Here is a 22,019-nt window from a genome sequence, read left to right on the forward strand (position 1 = left end):
TCAAAGTCACAAATTACTTGTCATAAGGAGAACATCCTAAAGCAAACATTCAAATAATACAAACAACTCCAATTATTATGGTAAACAAAGAGGAGATCATCCTAAGCAAACAAATATTAAAGTTTTAATTATTTGTCATGATAAATGATAAGTCAGGGTAAAAAATTCAGGGCCCAGGTTCAGGGCGGGCTGGGTAGGCCGAAGACATCAACCCTTACTTTCCCTGACCCTGGCTTAGGGTCAGAAATTTTAGGGTCAGGTCAGCCCTTAAGGTCAAAATTAGGGTCAGTACTTATTCGGGATCTGGGCGGGCCAAGGGCAGATTCGGGTCGTCAGGGCCAAACTTGCACCCTTGGTGGTAACAAGGTAAGGGGACGTCTGGGGCCGGTGCAATTGGCAGTAGCAAGTCCAGAAGTATCCTATAGCAATTCCAAGCCAATTGGGGCTTCCATAACGGCAGCAATCAATTCAGATATGGTAGTCAGAGGAGCTGAATTGGCCGATAAAGGTAAAACATCAGTGAAGTCAACCAGCTTGGGAGCAACAATTGTCGATGATTGGTAAGATGAAGAGGGACTAGGGGTCCAGCAGAGGAGCAGCGGCGACGGTGGGGCCTTCTAAGGCCAAAGAAGAACACAGAACAATAGGGGCAGAGGGAACGTCGACGTTGGTGTCAGCCTGAAGGGTTGAGATGAACCGAAGAGAGAGGGGACCGAAGGGGTCCGAAGTAGAGACAGCAGCGGCAACGACTTGGCCTCCCGAGTTCAAAGGAGTAGGGACAGCGACAGAGGGACCTTCCAAGGTCAGAGGATCGCGGGCGGCGCCGGCAGGGCCTTCTAAGGCCAGAGCTTCGAAAAAGGCAGTACAGTCTAACATAACTTGGCCGGCAGCGGTAATCGATGGAGGAGCAACATCCTTCAAGGGAAGGGGGCAGATAGCAGAGATGCTGGGAGAGCCATCGAGGCTCAACAGGGTGTCGGGCGAGGGGCGAGGGAGGAGGCGGGTTCTGGTTAGGAAGTGGAGCGATAGGAGGGTCTAGGTTATGTGAGGGAGCGGTTGGCGGGTCGGCTGAGATGGGTCGGCTTAAGGTGGGGTTAAAGTGGGTGGATGTGTTATATAAATTACCCGGATAAAGAGGATAGTCAAAGGGGAATACTGAGAACTTGTTCAGCAATTGAACCAGAATGTATTGGTTCAAAGGAAAGAAGGGGGGCAGTTTAAGATGATTTGAAGGGGGGAAAAAGATATCAGAAGAGGAATTATTGGAAAGTGGAGCGCTATAAGAGGTAGAGACTTTAGCAAGGGAGAGGAAAGCATAGGGGAGAGGAAGGAGGGGTGGCAGAGGCGACACAAGGGTAGCAGAATGGCAAAGTGAAACAGAGGTCTCAAGTCCAGCGTGGACAACTAGGAGGGCAGGGCGGCATATATCAGAAGTGGCTGGAAGAGATTGAACAGATCCATCTTCATCGCCAAGAGTCTCGAGATCCGAGAAGCGGTTGTTACTAACAATCACTTAAGGAAATTTGCATTAGCTCTAGCTTTGAGGGAACGGTATAAGTAGGAAGAATTGGAATCACCTAGCTCAAGCCATTTAATTCTAGCTTTTTGGCGAAGGAAGGATTCCTCTTGGACCAAAAGAGAGGAGAGCTCGCTACACAAAATCTTCTCGTCTTCAGCAAGGGAAGCATTGAGAATATCATTTTGAAAGAGGGGTTGGGTAGCCTGAAGCCTGGCCTAACAAGAGGAGACTCGGCCATAGATGTCACTGAAGGTGGAGGAATTCCAGGATTTCAGGGCAGCTTTGACATACCTAAGCTTTCTAATAAAGGCAATTAAACGGGTGGAATGAGCCTGGACAGGAATATTCTAGGCCTCCCGAGCAATGGGAAAGAAATCTTGATGGAGGGTCCACATGTTGAAGAATTTGAAGGGTTTGGGACTGAAGGAGGAAGGAAACACATGGAGGGAGGTTGGGGAATCGTCAGAACTATCAAGGGAGATCAAAGGTAGCAAAGAAAGAGAGGAAGGAGGTCATCCAGGATTCATTTGCAAGGACTTTGTCGAGTTTGCAGGCAATCCTATCAAAACCAGCTCTGTGATTGTGTAAGTGAATTTAGCACTAGACCAGTGAAGGTCAGCCATACCGATGTCCTCAATGCAGTCATTCAAGAATTCACTGCAATAGGGTCAATTGGGGACCCACTATGCTTTTCAGATCATGTTCTGACAGCATTGTAATCCCCTGACAGGGCCCAGGTGAGGAATCCGGATTGGGAGAAGAAAGAGTGAAGGTCAGCCCGGAGGTCAGTCCTATCAGAGTGGCGATTGAGGGCATAGATGACAGAGCGGAAGCAGAGATTTGCTCCAGATGGATCAGAGATGGAAAGATGAATGGATTGGGGGGAGGAGGAAAGGGAAGAGATATTGATCATAGCCGGGTACCAAAGAACCTAGATACCACAGATGATGTGGAGGAAGAAGTGGAGATGGAATCCCAGGAGGGCAATGGAGGCAAGGATACGAGAGGCATTGGCCTCGGAAATTCTGGTTTCCAAGAGGCAAAAGAGATTCGCTTTAAGGGAACAAATGCGGGAACGGATGGCGGATTGTTTGGTCCAAGGAATCATTTAGAAGAAGGGGGTTGGCTTCAGAGACTCAAGGGAGCCAAGGGAGAAGGGCCTCTCCTGCATAATATTCCTTGATGGGGGAAGGTTAGGGGCAAAGGGGGATAGGGGGAAGTTTGGGATTGGGAGTTTCTTGCTTTTAGGGCGGGAGGTAATGGTTGTCAATGCTACAACAGAGTGAGCAATAGAATCGTCCTTTCTATTGAAAGTGGCAATCAGGACGCACAGAGAGGCAGCAGTAGCAGTTCAGGCAAAGCCCCCAAGGCAGGGCAAGGGGGCGCAATAGCAAACGAGTCCAATTCGGCGAATCACTGTTGTGAAGGGTAGGGGCGGAAGCAACATGATGATTATAAGGGTCAGTAAGGCAGTTCATCAAGACTTCAGCAACATACAAGGCTACACAATAGGAGGGAGGGTAGCAGCATCAGATACATCAGCAACATGTGAGGGTTCAGCAACAGGAGGGAGAACAGCAGCATCTAAGGCTTCAGCAGAGAGGGAGAGGCCATAGGGCAAGGCTACAGGAGGAAGCAGTGAAGCAACGAGGAGAAGGCCTAACAAGAGGCCAGGGGAAGGTGGTGATGAGCACATTTATGTGTGAAATCTAGGGTATAAAAGCATGAATTGTATATATTTAGAATGGAGCTACCTTAGGTTTTACACTCTTTTTGCAGGTTTTATATTTTCAAGGCCTTAAGGACTATCGGGCGCTATATCTCCAATTTTACACGTAAAGAAGTCCTGTTTCTTTTCATGGTTGTGAAAAGGACGAAATTCTGAGCAAGATGGACGTGCTCAATTAAAAGTACGCAGTCGTTTGGTCAACCATACAAGTGATTATTCTTTTCGGGCCAGAGAAAGAATAATAGATCAGAACTGAACCGAGATGTAGAACCAACCCGTCTGCAGTTGTCCCAAGGGTACAAAGAATATTTCAAATGCCAAAAAGGATCAATGGATCACACCCTTAAGTGAGTGAAGATTCGTTTTTGGTAACAACTACTACCTAGCGTAGTTGGTGAGTTGTGGCGTGTAAAATCCCTGACTTATTAGGAGGTCTCAAGTTCGAACCTCTTGGCTGCCATATTTTGGAGATTTTTTTTTTAAATTTTCTCTCTCCTAGTCATCACTTAAAGCAATGAGGTTGGCCAAGAGGGTTGTGCGCAAGTTGAAGAGAAAAAAAATAGGAAAGAAAAAAAAAAAGACAAGGGTATAGATAGAATTTCTAACTCAATTAGAAGATTGCCTTAATCAATTCAACCAAGGAAGAAAATCGTTCAAAGCAAGAGAGGTTGCCAAACGTGAAGGAGGAGAGAGAAAATATAAAAAAATGAGAAAAAAATAGGAAAAAGGAAGGGAAATTCATTGGATCTCCCCTCTCCTATACGATTTCTCTCCTTGTCTCTCTTCTCTCCTCCACCTCATCAAAAGGGAATCTAAAAATATCCTACGTTTTAGAAACCAAAAGCATGGGGCTCTCTCTCACACATTTTCTCCCTTTTCTCTCTCCTATATTTTCTTCCCTTTTTCTCTTTATTCTCCTATTTTCCACCTCATCACTTTGGATCTAAAAAAATCTCACCTGCCAATTGAGATTCCACCCAATTAAGAAACCCTTGGACGTCCTCTTCTCTCCCCTATTCCCTATAAAAGGGACTTGACCAAACCCTAAATGTTCGTCCCTCTCTTCCTCTCTACTTCTCTTCTTAGGGTTTTTTTTAGTTGCTCTCTCTCTCTCTCCCTTTCTCTCTTTCCCTTTAGTTCTAGTTTTAGATTTTTTTTTTTGCTATTAAACACTTTTGTAATCCTCTTTTATTTAATGAATGCAAGCACTTTTGTCTTTGATTTAATCTTTTAATTTTATGTTTTATGCAATTGAAGTTGTAATTTTTAATTTCTAATCCTAGGTTCAGTTCTAGGTGACAAAAACAAGCTTTGGAGCACCTCCTTTCAAGTTCAAGTTTCTCTTTCAGATTTGTTTTCTCTAGTACTAGCAATTTCAGATTTGGTTTATTCCAGATCTAGTTTTTAGTACTGGTAGTATCTTAAATCGATCAAGTTTTTAAGTTCAAGTAGGCTTCTACAGTAGTCTTCTCACCCCCCTTTCATTCCCTCTTCTTACTACCCAATCAATTCTTAATTTAGGATTTAAATTTCAGTTTTTAATTTATTGCTCTCCCTTTCCCCCAAGGTTCATGGCTAGATTATGCGTTGGCTTTGCCCCTTTCTAGCTATGGAACCATCCTTTTATTTTGATTATTTATATTGCATCCCTTCCCCTAAAGCCAAGTAGAAAAGCCCTTGGAAGAGTACTCTCTGGTCAAGTAGGGAAGCTCGTATTATTTATAGTGCATCCCTCAAGCTAAGTAGAGATACCTACTTGTGTGCCTCTCTCTAGCTTTTTTCCCTTTTTATTTTATTTATTTGCTTTTCAGCACTTTTACTTTCATTTATCTGCTTTTTAATTGCGTGGTTTGAGTATTTAAATTCCTAGATGTGAATGGTTACGTCATTCAATTTTTATTGCAATTTCAATTCCAATTTCCCTAGATGTGTTGGTTAGGACGCTTTTAGATGCATTTGTGTTAGGTCGGTAGCTAGAAATAGATCACCATAATTAATCTGTGCACTTTCGTATTACTAGAAGAAGCCTAAAATAAAGTGGCTGCTCTCCTTGTGTTCGACCCGTTAGCTACACTGATTCGTACGCTTGTGGTTACTTTTAAATCTCAAACAAGTTTTTGGCACCATTGCCGGGGAGACAGTTCCATGTTATTTTTTGCTATCTTTTGGTAAATCGGAGTGCTTTGTTTTTGCTTTGTTTTGTTTTTGTTTTTGTTTTTCTTTTATTGAATTCCTGAGAATAACAACTTGCAATAATAGTTGTGTCAGTGGAGGTCGCCAAGCCTCACAGTATGATAAAGTCAGGTTTCGCCCTGTAGTAGTACCTCAGGAATTGAGCAACCCCGGATCCCTACCGATAAACTCCCAAAAAGTTAAAAAAAAAAATCCAAAAAATCAAAAAAAAAAAAAAATTCTTTCCATTCTTTTGTGCTTGTCTTACTCTAGTTGTGGGTAGTTTTCTGTTGCATGAGTGTTAGGTGGGTACGTAATACTAAGAATCGGTTAGAAACAAGAGATCCAACAAGTAGTGACCCTATACGTTTGCTCTCTTTAAAACCTTTCAATATGGGAGACCAATAGCAAAACCCACCACCTAAATCTCTGAAAGATAGGTTCTACCCTGCTAGAACAGCCCAACCTTCCTGCATTGTTCTACCACAAGCTCAGGGCAATAATTTTGAGCTCAAATCTCAATACAACACTATATTGCCCCATTTTCATGGGCTGACCTTTGAGGATGCATACATATTTCTAAGGGAATTTAAAGAGGTATGTGTTCTAATTAAGATCCAACAACTTTCTGATGATGCTGTTAAGCTTAGGTTCATCACGTTTGCATTAAAAGACCAAGCTAAGAAGTGGTTGCATGGGATACCCACAAATTCCATAACCTCATGGGAATAATTCACAGTTGTCTTCCTTAAGAAGTTTTTCCCAACTCACAAGACCAATAAGTTTAAAAGTGATATCTTTCAGTTTAAGAAAAAGTCTAATGAGTCCTTTTCCAAACTTATAGAGAGATTCAAGGATCTACTCCAAGAATGCCCTCATCATGGCCTAGACTTATGCCATTTATGTCAAATAATTTATGAGGGTATTGATTACCCAACAAAACAAATGATAAAGTCTATGTGCCCTGGGGGGATTCACATGCTTTACAGATGAAGGAAAGGCATGGGAATTCTTACTTGACTTAGCTGACAAAACCCGTGAGTGGAAATCAACCCAAGAAAGTGAAAGAACCATAGGAGGGAAATGATATTTTGTAGATGGGTTAGTAGCCAAGGAAGCCCACTTAGATAGCCTTATCAAAAGGATTGAGGCTATTATTCCTAGAGAGCCATCATCAGTCAATATGGTTAAGATGTGCAATTGGTGCTAGTCCCCTGGACATGTTATGGAAGAATGCCCCAACACCTCTGGGGGTATTTTTAATGAAAGTGTTAATGCCTTATATTAGAATTATCCATATTGTAACACTTACAATCCAGGGTGGAGAAATCACCCAAATTTCTCCTGGAACCAGGGCTACCAAGCAGGGCCTTCCAATTTCCATAATCAAGGTCAACTTGGACCCCAAAGGCCTCCCTTTGCACAACAACCTTTTGCCCTAAATACTTTTCCTAGGCCAAATGTAGGACCTCGGCAAGTCTTCCTAGGCCACCTCTCCTATCATCTTATCAGCAACCCCTTGGTTTTACCAACACTAGAGAGGTAAGCAGGGTAAGTGATTTGGAAAAGAATATGGCCCTCCTCACGACAAGCCATCAAAATCTTACGAAAGAACTCACCCAAGTTGTCTCAATTCTACGTGAGAGGGAGAAAGGAACATTGCCCAGTCAACCAGATCCTAACCTTAGGCATCAGCCTGTTAGTTCACAAGCACCCACTAATGCATCATTGAATGTAGTACAAGGTCAGACCCATCAAGGGCCCTCCAGCCAATGTAATGCTGTTTATGCCCTAGGAGTGGTAAAGAGTACCAACAGAGTGTTCCTAAATCTTCCCCACCCATTACTCCTGTTAACTCTCCTTCTGTTGAGGACACAAGTGTGGCTCTTGTTCCAGGTTCGTCTGATGAACCTAAAGATTCTTCTGAAACTAAAGATGATTTAGTTGAGGAAACCAAAAATAATTCTTCTGAAAAAGGACAAATCTCTAACAGTCCTTATGTTCCTCTTGTCCCCTTTCCTAATCGCTTGGTAAACAAAAAGCAGACTGCTTCAATGGACAAAATTTTAGAAGTCTTTAAAAGGGAAGAAGTGAACATCCTTCTTTTGGGTGCTATATCCCAGATCCCCACCCATGTAAAGGCCCTGAAAGATTTGCGTACTCACAAACGTATCTTTAGTGTACCCAAAAAGGCGTTCTTGGTAGGTAAGATTAGTTCCATAATTATTTAGCTAATAGCTGCCAAGTATAAGGATCCAGGGAGCCCTACCATAGCTTGTGTCATAGGCAACACCTACATTGAGCATGCCTTACTTGACCTTGGCGCGAGTGTGAATCTTTTGCCTTACCATGTGTATAAGCAACTAGGATTGGGAGAATTGAAAGCCACTGGAACTACTCTTCAGTTGGCAGATAGGTCTGTTAAGATTCCTAAAGGGATGGTTGAGGATGTCTTACTAAAGGTGGAGGAATTTATTTTCCCTGTTGATTTCATTGTGTTAGATACCAAGCCCTTCTGAACCAAGGATGAGATCCCCATAATCCTAGGAAGACCATTCCTTGCTACCAATAATGCATTAATCAATTGTCGGAATGGTTTCCTAAGGTTATCTTTTAACAACCAAACTGTTGAGTTTAACATGTTTAGGATGGGTAAGCAACCACATATGAAAGAAGAGATCAATATGTTTGAGGATTTTCTGGATTTTTCTGATTATTTAATTACCAACTTTGATATTGATTTTGATTCAGAATTCCAAGAGTGTATGGATGAGTTGGATGATGATAGTGAAATTTTTTTTTCTGAAGTCTTGAGTCTTTTCACACTTGTGGAGCCCTTAGGACCCCTTTCCAATTCCATTCCCAAACCTTCCATAGTTGAGCCCCCTAGGCTAGATCTTAAGGAGTTGCCATCTAATTTGAGGTATGCTTTCCTAGAGCCAGACCAGACTCTCCCTGTAATAATTTCTTCAAATTTGACTTTTAGCCAGGAAGAGGAGTTACTTAAAGTGTTAAAAGATAATAAGGAAGCCCTAGGTTGGACAATGGCTGATATCAAGGTTATAAGTCCTTCTATTGTGCAACATCATATACATCTTATGGAGGATTCCAAACCATCCACGGAACCTCAAAGAAGAGCTAACCCTGTGATAATAGAAGCCATTAAGAAAGAGATCCTAAAGTGCTTGGATCATGGAATAATTTATCCTATTTCTAATAGCCAATGCGTAAGCCCAGTTCATGTAGTGCCCAAGAAGTTTGGTGTTACTATAGTTCCCAATGCCAATAACAAACTAATTCCAACCCGTGTACAATCAGGGTGGAGAGTGTGTATAAACTATAGCAAACTTAATGCGGCAACCTGGAAGGACCACTTCCCATTGCTATTCATTGACTAGATGTTAGAGAGGTTAGCTGGACATGAATATTATTGTTTTCTTGATGGATATTCCGACTATAACCAGATCTCAATTGCTTTAGAGGACCAACATAATACCACTTTTACATGCCCATATGGAACATTTGCTTATAGGCGTATGCCCTTTGGGCTTTGCAATGCCCCTGCTAAGTTCCAACGATGCATGATGAGCATCTTTTCTGACATGGTCGAAAAATTCTTAGAAGTATTTATGGATGACTTTTCAATTCATGGGAATTCTTATTCTGTGTGTCTTCACCATCTTTCCCTAGTTTTGAAAATGTGCATATCTAAGAATTTGTTTTTGATTTGGGAGAAACGTCATTTCATGGTTAAATCTGGTGTTGTTTTAGGCCATTTTAATTTAAACCAAAGTGGATTTAATTGATAATTTACCACCTCCTCATTCTGTTAAGGACTTTTGATCTTTTCTAGGGCATGCTGACTTTTACAGAAGGTTTATTAAGAACTTTAGTCAGTTAACCCAACCTCTCACTTCATTACTTGTCAAAGATCAAACTTTTGAGTTTTCTAAAGAGTGCATAGAATCCTTTAAATAACTTAAGAAGGAGTTGACCAATGCACCCATTGTTCAACCACCTGTTTGGATTGAACCTTTTGAACTGATGTGTGATGCTTCAGATTTTTCCATAGGAGCGGTTTTGGGTTAAAGGATTAATAAATTGCCCACTGTCATTTACTATGCTAGTAGGACCCTAAATGATGCACAACTCAACTATACAACCACTTATAAAGAATTTTTAGCTGCTGCGTTTGAGCTAGAAAAGTTCCGGTCTTACTTAGTTGGGTCACATGTGGTGTACACTGTTCATTCCGCTCTTAAATACCTAGTTCAGAAGAAGGATGCCAATGCCCGTCTCATTAGGTGGGTTTTACTTTTACAAGAGCTTGATTTGAAAATTAAGGATAAAAAAGGCATTGCAAACCTTGCTACAGACCATTTATCTCGGCTTCCCAATTCCTTGATTGTTGATTCTCCAATCAACGAGAACTTTCCAGATGAACAGTTACTTGCAGTGTCCGGTGAACCATGGTTTGCTGACATTGTCAACTTCTTAGTTTCAGGTATGACTCCGGATCATTGGTCCACCCAAGATAGGTATCATTTCCTTTCCCAAGTTAAGCATTTCTTTTGGGACGATCCTCATCTTTTTAAAGTTTGTCCTGACCAAATTATCAGACGTTATGTGCCTGATCATGAGCAACACACTCTTATCTTTTTATCATGATCATGCATGTGGTGGACATTTTGGACCTAAAAAGACTACCGCAAAGGTTCTCCAATGCGGATTTTATTAATCCACTCTTTTTAGACATGCTTTTGATTTTTGCAAGGCTTGTCCCGCCTGCCAGTCTTTTGGTCCATATCAATAAGAGGAACATGATGCTTCTCAACCTTATGTTGGTTGTTGAGATCTTTGATGTGTGGGGCATCGATTTCATGGGACCATTCCCTAACTCCTTTGGGAATTTGTACATACTTTTGGCCATTGATTATGTTTCTAAATGGATAGAGATCATACCTTGTAAATCTAATGACCACAAAGTGGTGGTCCAGTTTCTCAAAGAAAACATCTTTTCCCTCTTTAATACACCATATGCTATACTTAGTGATAGGGGTACTCATTTTGTAATTGACCTTTTGAGGCCTTGATGAAAAAGTATGGGATCACCCATAAGTATCACCCCTAAACTAGTGACCAAGTGGAGGTGTCTAATAGGCAGATCAAACAAATCTTGGAGAAAAATGTTAATCCCAACCATAAGGATTGGTCCCTTAGGCTCATTAATGCCTTGTGGGTCCATCGGACTGCATTCAAGACCGACCTTGGTCAGTCTCCCTACCGTCTGGTGTATGGGAAAGCATGCTACTTACCAGTTGAATTGGAGCATAAGGCCTTTTGGGCCATCAAGAAGCTCAACTTTGATTTGTCTGATGCTGGAATTCATCGTAAGCTCCAACTATCTGAGTTGGAGGAACTTAGAAATGATGCCTATGAAAATTCTCGGATTTACAAGGAAAAGACCAAAGCTTTTCATGATTAGCACATTCTGCACAAATCTTTTGCAATTGGTGATAAGGTCTTATTGTACAACTCTCGATTGCATCTTTTCACTAGTAAGCTTAGATCCCAATGGGATGGAATGGCCCGTTTATTGTCCATAATGTATATCCCCATGGGGCTATGGAGATCTAGGACCAGGGGTAATTTCGAAGGTTAATGGTCAACGTTTAAAACTGTTCCTCGAGTTTCTTACTGCTGCTAGTGAAGAGATCATGGATATCCATAAACCTCTTTACATAGATGACTGACTTTTACCCAGGTATGGCCCCCCTTGCATTGTCTTTGTTTTTAGTTCTTTCCATGCATTGAAGACATTGCTTGACTTAAGTGTGGAGGAGGGAAACCAATTTCTTTTTGTTTTTTCTTTTTCCCATTCTTTTTTCCCTTTTTTTTTTTTTGTGTGTTTCTGTTTGTTTTTCTTTTTGTTTTTTAGCTTGCTAAGGGTGAAGTCCTACTTTGGCTTTTGGTTAATGATCATACCATTCGATTTCTTGATGTATGAAAGTAATAATTTTAATTAAGGTACCCATTTTGAACCATAAAAACCCTATTGAGAAAAAAGAAACCAGCCTATGTCTTGAGATGGGACTCTCTTTTGAAAAATAAGAGACCCTTGTTTTACGGTGTTGGACCATATGTAAGTTTGTGGGTTCGTTGTACTCTTGATTTGGAGTTGAGACCTTTTTAATTTGGCATGTGTTGACGAATACACAATTTTAAATGAAGTGTGGAAAGTGATATAAATGAAAAGTAAGAGTTGATTTCCTTAAAACTAGACAGGGCATTGCACCTCAGGAAGCGTAGTATCTTGATCGAAATTCTTGGGGAGGAAACTTCTGAAAGAACTCTAGCAACACTGTCTATGTAGGCATATGTAAAAAGCGAAGCTACATAGTAACTTGGGTGTCTGGTGTTTACTCCACCATGTCATTCAGGGCAACAGTAGTTGAGTAGGATAGAATTGATTATGAAAAAAAAGAAAAGAAAAGAGAAAGAAAACCATATAGCAGAAAAGTATGTGCAAATGTCATCAATGCCTTGGTAACATGTTTCGTCAAAAACACTCCATGCCTTAGTCCTTGGTTCCCTATTACTTCAAAAGTGGTCTTGCCTTAAGATAAGGATGTTTTGAAAAGAGACGAGCAGAGTTCCAAATTAAGAAATATGTTTATGCCTGAAATTGATATGGGGTAACAAAAATTCAAGTGTGGGGGTCCCTCGATAAAGTGTAAGAGAAATTATCTTTGCTCCGGATCGGTATGGCCCTTACCTTTAGCCAAGGTTGAGATTTCATTTTATTTTTTTATTTTTTTCTCTGAATTTTGGGTGCATATTCACTGCAAACACCCACGAGACACAACTCGTCCACTAGGGTGAGCTAGGGGTTTAAAGGCTTGTTGCACATGCTAACTGCAACCGTGATTCCTACGAAAGTGAGTTAGGTTTTTTGCTTTTTATTCTTTTTCTTATTGTTTTGCTCGAGGACTAACAAAGTCTAAGTGTGGGGGAGTTCTGATGAGCACATTTATGTGTGAAATCTAGGGTTTAAAAGTATGCATTGTACATATATAGAATGGAGCTACCTTGGGTTTTATACTCTTTTTGCAGGTTTTATATTTTCAAGGCCTTAAGGATTATCGGGCGCTATATCTCCAATTTTACACATAAAGAAGTCTTGTTTCTTTTCATGGTTGTGAAGAAGACGAAATTCTGAGCAAGATGGACATGTTCAATTAAAAGTACACATTCATTTGGTCAACCGTACAAGTGAAAGAATAATGGATCAAAACTGAATCAAGATGTTGAACCAACCCGTCTGCAGTTGTCCCTAGGGTACAAGGAATATTCCAAGTGCTTACAAGGATCGATGGATCACACCCTTAAGTGCTTGAAGATTCGTTTTTGGTTACTACCTAGCGTAGTTGGTGAGTCGTGGTGTGCAAAATCCCTGACTTATTAGGAGGTCTCAAGTTTGAACCTCTTGGCTGCCATATTTTGGAGATTTTTTTTTCTCTCTCCTAGTCATCACTTAAAGCAAGAAGGTTGGCCAAGAGGGTTGTGCGCAAGTTAAAGAGAAAAAAAGTGGGAAAGAAAAAAAAAAAAGATAAGGGTATAGATGGAATTTCCAACTCAATTAGAAGATTGCCTTAATCATTTCAAGCAAGGAAGAAAATCGTTCAAAGCAAGAGAGGCTGCCAAACGTGAAGGAGGAGAGAGAAAATATAAAAAAATGAGAAAAAAATAGGAAAAAGGAAGGGAAATTCATTTGATCTCCCCTCTCCTATACGATTTCTCTCCTTGTCTCTCTTCTCTCTCCTCCACCTCATCAAAAGGGAATCTAAAAATATCCTACGTTTTAGAAACCAAAAGCATGGTGCTCTCTCTCACACATTTTCTCCCTTTTCTCTCCTCTCCTATATTTTCTTCCCTTTTTCTATTTATTCTCCTATTTTCCACCTCATCACTTTGGATCTAAAAAAATCTCACCTACCAATTGAGATTCCACCCAATTAAGAAACCCTTGGACGTCCTCTTCTCTCCCCTATTCCCTATAAAAGGGACTTGACCAAACCCTAAATGGTCGTCCCTCTCTTCCTCTCTACTTCTCTTCTTAGGGTTTTTTTTAGTTGCACTCTCTCTCTCTCTCCCCCTTTAGTTATAGTTTTAGATTTTTTTTTTTGCTATTAAACGCTTTTGTAATCCTCTTTTATTTAATGAATGCAAGCACTTTTGTCTTTGATTTAATCTTTTAATTTTATGTTTTATGCAATTGAAGTTGTAATTTTTAATTTCTAGTTCTAGGTTTAGTTCTAGGTGACAAAAACAAGCTGTGGAGCACCTCCTTTCAAGTTCAAGTTTCTCTTTCAGATTTGTTTTCTCTAGTACTAGCAATTTCAGATTTGGTTTATTCCAGATCTGGTTTTTAGTACTGGTAGTATCTTAAATCGATCAAGTTTTTAAGTTCAAGTAAGTAGGCTTCTACAGTAGTCTTCTCACCCCCCCTCCCATTCTCTTCTTACTACCCATTCAATTCTTAATTTAGGTTTTAAATTTCAGTTTCTACTTTATAACTCCCCTATCCCGACAAGGTTCATGGCTAGATTATGCGTTGGCTTTGCCCCTCTCTAGCTATGGAACCATCCTTTTATTTTGATTATTTATATTGCATCCCTTCCCCGAAAGCTAAGTAGAAAAGCCCTTGTAAGAGTCCTCTCTGGTCAAGTAGGGAAGCTCGTATTATTTCTGGTGCATCCGTCGGGCTAAATAGAGATACCTACTTGTGTGCCTCTCTTTAGCTTTTTTCCCTTTTTATTTTATTTATTTACTTTTCAGCACTTTTTATTCCAGCACTTGTACTTTCATTTATCTGCTTTTTAATTGCGTGTTTTGAGTATTTAAATTCCTAGATGTGAATGGTTAGGTCGTTTAATTTTTATTGCAATTTCAATTCCAATTTCCCTAGATGTGTTGATTAGGATGCTTTTAGATGCATTTGTGTTAGGTCGGTAGCTAGAAATAGATCACCATAATTAATCTGTGCACTTTCGTATTACTAGAAGAAGTCTAAAATAAAGTGGCTACTCTCCTTGTGTTCGACCCATTAGCTACATTGATCCGTACGCTTGCGGTTACTTTTAAATCTCAAACAGGTGGCAGGAGAGAAGCACGAACGAGACGGGATAGGAGGCCCAGGGGCAGCCCTCAAAGGAGGGGAGCGACGGGGATGCAGAACCAGCAAAGTTGTGGAGGGACAGAAGGTCCAAGTAGATGTCACCAGGGGAGGAGAGCGTCGAAGGAGCATCGGCGAGGCAAGGACCAGAAGGGCCAAGGACTGTAGGATGGGGGGCCTTTGAGAGGGCCAGGAGGAGCAGCAAGGAAGGGGGCTAGCAATAGAAGCGGACTGGAAAGGAGAATGCCAGTAACGAGACCAAGGTTTATGGTTTGGGACGAAGATCTTGTCAGGTTAATAGGAGACGGTGTATGGGTGGGTGGGTAAGGAGGTGAGCGGATAGGGACCAGTAGCCGGGTCAGAAGGGATGGGGCAAGTGATCGAGTAAAGGGATGAGTCAAATGGATAGGAGGTTTGCAAGGGCTGGTTTGAGGGGCCCAAGTGACTCATAGAGGACAGGCCCAAAAGGGAGAAATTCGGAGGAGGATGGACAAGATGAAAAGAGGACCACATCACGAGAAAGGGAGTTGTGAGGAAAAGAGATGGACTAGCTAGGAAGCGTGAGAAGGGGGTTGAGGCTCACCAAAAGAGGGGCCACAACAAAGGGGAGCAGAGAAAGGTGATTAGAGGCAAAGGGGGAGATAGGGGTCAACTTGCTAAGGTGGAGGTCTCGAGGAAGTGAGGCGGAGAGAGTGGAGGTGACGGCGACAGAGACAGGAACAGAGGCAGGAGGGGGAGGAGGGCTCAGAGACAACTCCCCATCTTTAGCGTTAGAAGAGTAAGACATGAGAAGGGAAAAACGGTTTGGACAAGCGGACAAAGGGGAGGGCTCAGAGGGAACAATGGAAGAAGAGCAAGAGTTTGGGTTGCCATCGGTGACGGGAAATCCATCTTGTTGCGATTCTGGCGATAGTGGTGCTTTTTCTTACCTCGGAGAGGGAGAGGAAGGGTATCAATATCAAGAGGAACTTCAAAGGGTAAGAGATTTGTCTCAAGTGGGGGAGGAGCCTTTGGGGCGCATGTAGTGGAATAATGCCCAAATGACTTGTAGAATTCACGAGGAGGAGGGAGCCAATCAAATTGCACCGATTGATTGAAGGAGAAACGTTCATCGTCTGAAATGGTAATGGAGGATGGCAAAGCTTCTTCAGTCGAGATTGTGATGCAAATACGGGCGAAAGCCAACCTATCCATGAATCGAGTCTGATGATCAAAGTAAAAGGGTCTGCCAGACACTGATCCAACAATGCTTAGCCCTTGAGGGCACTAGAAGTGAAGTGGGAGATTTGACAATGCTACCCAGACCGGGATTGTTTTGAAGTCTATTTATTCAGAGAAGTGTGTTGATATCAGCTCCTTAGGAAGATCGGCTTTTTCCCTACCAACCAGGGACCACCTTCGAGGGCAAACGCCTTGTCCTCTTATTAACAAACTTGAAGATGAATAGACCATTGTCCAGCAAGAACACAGAAAGGTTGTCCAAGGCTCTCCATTGTTTAGAGAGAGATGCTTTGACTATCTGAAAGGGAGGGTGACTCCCAAGGAAGTGCCCGATCAGGCAATTCTTCCACTATGCTATCGCAGGTTCCAAAAGGCCCACCGGACAGACACTAACCTTCTGAGCATAAACGATGGTAACGGGAATAAAGAAGAGGGGAAAACTGTCATAGGAAGGGTGGGAGGTAGTGGCAGCATTGATCTAGGATTTAGGAGGAGAGGATGGAAGGAGGGAGAGAGAAGAGGGTTCAGGAGGGGTAGAGTTAAGAGGGGCGAAAGGGTTCAGGGACGAGGGAGGAGGAGAGGCTTAGGTCGGAGGGAGGGATCTCTGGCGGTGGGAACTGCCAAGGGGAGGTCGGACATTGGGAGGTTACATACAGGAAGGGAGGTCCAAGGGAGAAAATTGAGCGCATACCTTGAAAAGATATGTTATGACCAATCAAAGAACTTACTGCATACAATTGAAGCCCCAGAGTCTATGCCATAACCCCTAACCTATGCCCTCTCTCCTTCCAGTGGCCACTTCTGCAGAGAACTCCCTCCCCCCAGTCGCCTCCCCTCCACACCCTCCTGATCCCTTACTGCCTCTCCCCTCGCCTACCCAGCCCCAGCCTCAGCCTCAGCCTCAGCCTCAGCCTCCTACAAACAATTGTTCCTGGAGTTCTGTAGTCAGCTCCCCCTCCCCCACCCTCTATTCTATCCCCCTCTCCTCCATACCTTCGACTGGCCACACCCTTCACTATCACCCTCCGGCCATCCATGATTCAACCCTTGTTGGCCTCTGTCCTCATAGCCTTCTTGATTCCGAGATCCTAAAGTGTATGAATTGTATAGTAGGTACTTTTCTGGGAAGCAAACCCCCTTTCTCCCTGGTAAAATCTTCCCTACTGAAGAAATGGAAGCTTGTGTGCTCTGTGACCACCTTCATGCTCGACAATGGGACCTTTGTCTTCAACTTCGACACTGAATCCGACAAAGCTATTGCCATTGAAGGAAGCCCTTGGTACGTTGGGAAAAAGCCCAGATTTGTGAGGCAGGGGGATGCTCAAACATCATTCTCTAAAACTGAGCCTTCCTCCATTCCATTGCGGGTCTCATTCCCCAATCTTCCCCTTCACTTCTGTTGTGTTAAGGGGCTAAGCATCGTTGGCTCGGTCATTGGAAAACCATTATACTCAGACATAAGAACAAAAACAATGGACAAAATCTCTTTCGCTCGAATTTGTATTGAAGTCCAAGTTGGTAATGATCTCCCTGCCTCAGTCACTGTAACGAACGGCGAAGGCCATTCTTTTGTCCAAGAAGTTACCCACGAATGGGTGCCCCCGGCCTGTTCAATATGTAAATGCTTCGGCCATAAATGCTCTTTAAAGTCGTCGTTGTTGATCCATCAAACCTCTCTAATTTGAATATCACTGGGATAAATGCTACATGGAATGATCTCTCTCAGCTGGAAGCTCCCACTGAGAAATTAGTCACAAGAAACAGAAATAGGAAAAGAACACGTAACCCTGTGTTGCCGGAAAATGCTTTAGATCCTCAACTGCCAATGGCCATGAACCATAAGACGCTTGGTCGCTCGTCGAAGTCTTTACCCATTGGTCCCTCATTGGAGTTTTTATCCGATGGTCACAACCATTTCTCGGTTCTGGCGACATCAGACACTGACTTGATGGCTGAAGATCTAACTTGTTCTAGCGACTTTGCCTCTGTGCAAACCCTTCCACTATTGATTACTCTGCTTCCTGAAGGACAGACAGGTCACTCGAGGCCCTTGGATGGCGCTGCTCTCATCCCTAAAGCCCCCCTTCCGCCTCTGTTACCTTCTCCCATGCTCTGCAACCCCTGCCTCGTCTTCTGCCTCTTTGTTGGAAAACCCTATTTCAACACCTCCCTTTAACCAATTGCCCTCGGTCCATCCAACCCGGTCCAACCCTAAACCGACCTTTGTCCCCTTAAGTCAATTTCTACCAGTCCACATGCTAAACCAATTCTCAAAATATCCATTGGATCACCCCCTATACCCTGGAAACCTTTACAACCCGACCCACCCATTTACTTATCCAACCAACCCTATTATCCAAACCGACCCACAACCCGACCCACCCAGCCCATCAACTCTGTCTTCTCCACCCGACGATGTTCCCCCTCGGCCTGCTCTCGATGGTCGAAGATCTGCTTTCTACCCGTCTTCGTTCACTGCCACCGATACCTCGCCTCACTTGACTCCATCAGGTGCCACGACCTTGCGCTCTTCCTCAGCAGTCATCTCTCCTCCAACAACCACATTTGTTCCACCCATTTTACCCGACGCCTCGCCTACTACTATGCCCTCTTCAGTAAGTGATCTTGTCATCCCCGACCCTCAAATCCTCTAATCTGAGCCTTGCCTGGCCTTGGAAGGCCCCGATGCTTCTTCCTCCACCACGGTTCACTACTCTCCGCAGACGATGGCCTCGGAAGGCCCCTCCGCACCCTGCTTGAATCTGGAATTGCCGCCTTCTTTGGTTTCCTGCCAACGCCTGAATAGATTGGCTTCTGAAGACACTGAAGATTCCCCCATTGCAATGCTTTGCTCCTCTGGAACAATGGACTCCTGCACTCTGCCTCAGAGAATATGCTCTAGCCCCACGGCTATTGTAATCCAGCTCAACTACACTGGTCCACTGACTGCTCACACAACTCTGGCTGCTTCTCTAGACAACAATTTGGCTGTGACCCCTGCCCACCACCACCATAACCACCCCACTTCCATTAAGGCCCACCAACATCATCAAATATTCCACTCTGAACCTGAGAAAACAAAAACCCAAATCCTCTACCATTAACACCAGATCTTCGACCACTCCCAACACCACTCCAGTCATTGGCTATAGTCGCAAAACACTTGCCTCCTCAGGCCTTCCCACTCCCACCACCCCTTGCAGTTCATCTACACCTAATGCCCACCCATCCTAGTTCCAAATGATTCCTTGGACCATCTGGAATGTTCAAGGTCTAAATTCCTTCACGGAAAAGTCTCTTCAGGTATGAATAATCTGGTTTGTCATCAAACCGCAAGGATCGGCAATAGTGGAAATATGATATAAACTCCGATAGTTCCTGTTGCATAATATCAGCATTTCAAACAAACTCAATTAGCCTGAAATTTTGATTTCTTAGAGAACTTATTCGATAATGCAGGACGAGCCTGGCAGTCAGGGAATCAGCAAAATGCACTTTATCATAAGCTACTGACAGTAGAAAAGGAGAATACCTCCATAGGCGTTAGCATCTTCTTCTCACTGATCTTATCGTACTTCTGCTTTTTAGTCCCGGCTTTCAAGCCCTGCCAGGGAAGGCGGAAATCAGATCTTGTATCCGCTCCTCCCAGTCTAACTTCTGTTGTCTCCTTGAAATCAGGGTCCTGGAAGCCAATGCCTCTCGTATTACTTCGTCATTTTCTCCTTGTTGGTCCTTCCTTGCCAACTACCTCCAAGCCCTTATGGAAGGATCTGGAATCTTTGGGATCCCTCCTTTCTCAACATCTCTTGTCTTTCCTCTTCTGCCCAAGCTATCAACATCTCTATTTCTCACCACTCTGGCCCATTCATTTGCATTCTCTCTATCATTTATGCCCACAACAGGGCCTCTCTCCGTCTTCCCCTATGGGATGATCTTCTTTCCTTCTCTAACACTGTTGGTCCCAGATCTTGGGGCATTGCTGGAGACTTCAATGTTATCCAGTTCAATCATGCAAAACAGGGGATAACCCCATCGATTCTCAGGTTGTGGATTCTTTTAATGATTGCATTGATGATCTTAATCTCACTGACCTCAGATGGTCAGGTACTAAGCTCACTTGTCACAAAAGAAGAGTCGGTAATCACTGGGTTGCTTGTAAGCTTAATAGGGGCCTCGTTAATGAAGCCTGGCTCGACTACCTCCATTCTTCTCACGCTAGCTTTGGCCTCCCTGGGATCCCTGACCATAGCCCCATCTCAATCCATGTCCTTCCATTCCGCTCCTTTGGTCCTAAGCCTTTCAAGTTCTTTGACATGTGGATCTCTCACCCGGAATTCCATTCTCTTGTCCATAATGCCTAGAACAGTCACACCCCTCATTCCTTATCCCCCCCCCCCTCATTGCTTTTGCCAATAGGCTCAAGAGTGTGAAATTTTCCCTAAAGCTCTGGAACACCTCCACCTTTGGAAACATCTCCTCTTGAGTCCTCTCTGGTCCGGACAAGCTCCACTCTATTCAAGCTAGGCTCCAACACGATCTTCTGAACCTGATCCTTGTTGAGGAAGAGAAAGTTGCAGCTTCTGACCTTTCCCAATTTCTCGATCAGGAAGAGAGCTTTCTCTGTCAGAAAGCTCGAATCAAAGGGCTTGAATTGGGTGATTCTAACTCGACTTATTTCCATTGCTCCCTCAAAGCTAGAAATAATGCCAACTCCATCCCGATGCTTATCTCTTCCTCTGGGACTGATCTTTTTGCCCCAGCAAGGACGCACAAATCCAGCAAAGCTCCGGGCTCTGATGGCTTCAGTATGGGCTTCTTCTCTGCCTGTTGGAGCACCATAAGAAATGAACTTATTTTTGCAGTGCATAACTTCTTCTACAACCCGAACCAAATTGGGGGGATTAACCACACCTTCCTGTCTCATCCCCAAAAAAGAGGGTGCGGTTTCCATGAATGACTACAGACCTATTTCTCTCTGTAATCTCCTTTACAAATTCATTGTCAAAATCCTTGCCAATAGGATCCAGAAAGTCATTGACTCCCTCGTTAACCCCAATCAATCGGCCTTTATTGCGGGTAGAAGTATCTCTGACAACATCATTTTCGGTTATGGGATAGTCTGTGGTTTAGACCAGAAGACCCATGCCCCAACAGCCCTCCTTGAGATTGACATTCACAAAGCCTTCGATACCATTTTCTGGGATTTCATCTCTAATGTGCTGCTCCAGATGTCTTTCCTACCATCGTTTGTCCATTGGATCCATGTTTGCATCTCCTCCACTCGTTTCTCCGTTCTGGTGAACGGGAGCCCAGCCAGGTACTTTCCCTCGGGCTGTGGCATTCGTCAAGGATGCCCCCTCTCTCCTCTACTTTTCACTTTTTAGAGGTCCTCTCATTCCATTCAATCTGTTAGTGACCTCCATCTTATTTCTCTCATCCCAAAATGCAAATCCCTTCTTCTCTCCCACTTGGCATTCGCCGATGACAACATGATCTTTTCCAAGGCCGATCCTCTTTCTATCTCCACCATCATGTCCACTCTCCAATCCTTTGAATCCTTCTCAAGGCTAAGCATTAACCTCCTCAAATCCAAGATCTTCATTTCTAGTGTTTTCCCTGATGTCTGAGACACTCTTTGAGCTTGCTGGTATCCCGCTCGGCTCCTTACCTGTTAAATATTTGGCGCTTCCCTTTATATCCTCCAGGCTTTCTGCCCATCACTGTGCCCCCATATTGGATAACCTTAGGAAAAGGCTCCAGCTCTGGAAAGGCAAGCTTATCTCTTTTTCTGGCCGCCTTACCTTGATTAGATCGGTCCTTCAGTCCATGTATCTTTACTGGTCTGGTACCTTTGCCCTCCCTGCTTCAGTCATCAAATCCTTTAAGGGTCTCCTTTGTTCTTTTCTTTGGAAGGGCTCTGATTCCTCTAAATTCCTAAGACCCCTAAGCTGGGAAAAGGTTTGCCTTCCTAAAGTTGAAAGTGGTCTTAGGATTAAAAGAATCAAAACCACCAATTCTGTTGGGATCCTCAAGCTCATCTGGAAGATTGTGTCCAAGCATAAGAGTATCTGGGTTGACTGGATGTACTCTGGTCTACTCTAATCTAACTCCCTTTGGACTGCTCCCTCCAACACAGATGCTTCCTAGATCTGGAAAAAGATTCTCGAGCATAGACCCTTAGCCCTCTTTGCCATCTCCTTCAA

At 43.3% G+C, this 22,019-nt stretch overlaps 1 protein-coding gene and 1 non-coding gene across 2 annotated transcripts in view; both read right to left on the reverse strand.

Annotated features, from left to right (window-relative positions):
* The window catches only part of LOC122064956 (probable polyribonucleotide nucleotidyltransferase 1, chloroplastic), a 60,148-nt gene that overhangs the window by 26,847 nt on the left and 11,282 nt on the right, over positions 1-22,019 (reverse strand). The window lies entirely within an intron of this gene.
* Positions 6,201-6,307, reverse strand: LOC122064957. Its single transcript, XR_006135866.1, has one exon. It is a non-coding gene; the product is annotated as a small nucleolar RNA R71 (small nucleolar RNA).

Source organism: Macadamia integrifolia, unplaced genomic scaffold (genome assembly GCF_013358625.1).
Source record: "Macadamia integrifolia cultivar HAES 741 unplaced genomic scaffold, SCU_Mint_v3 scaffold1839, whole genome shotgun sequence".
Taxonomy (NCBI): domain Eukaryota; kingdom Viridiplantae; phylum Streptophyta; class Magnoliopsida; order Proteales; family Proteaceae; genus Macadamia; species Macadamia integrifolia.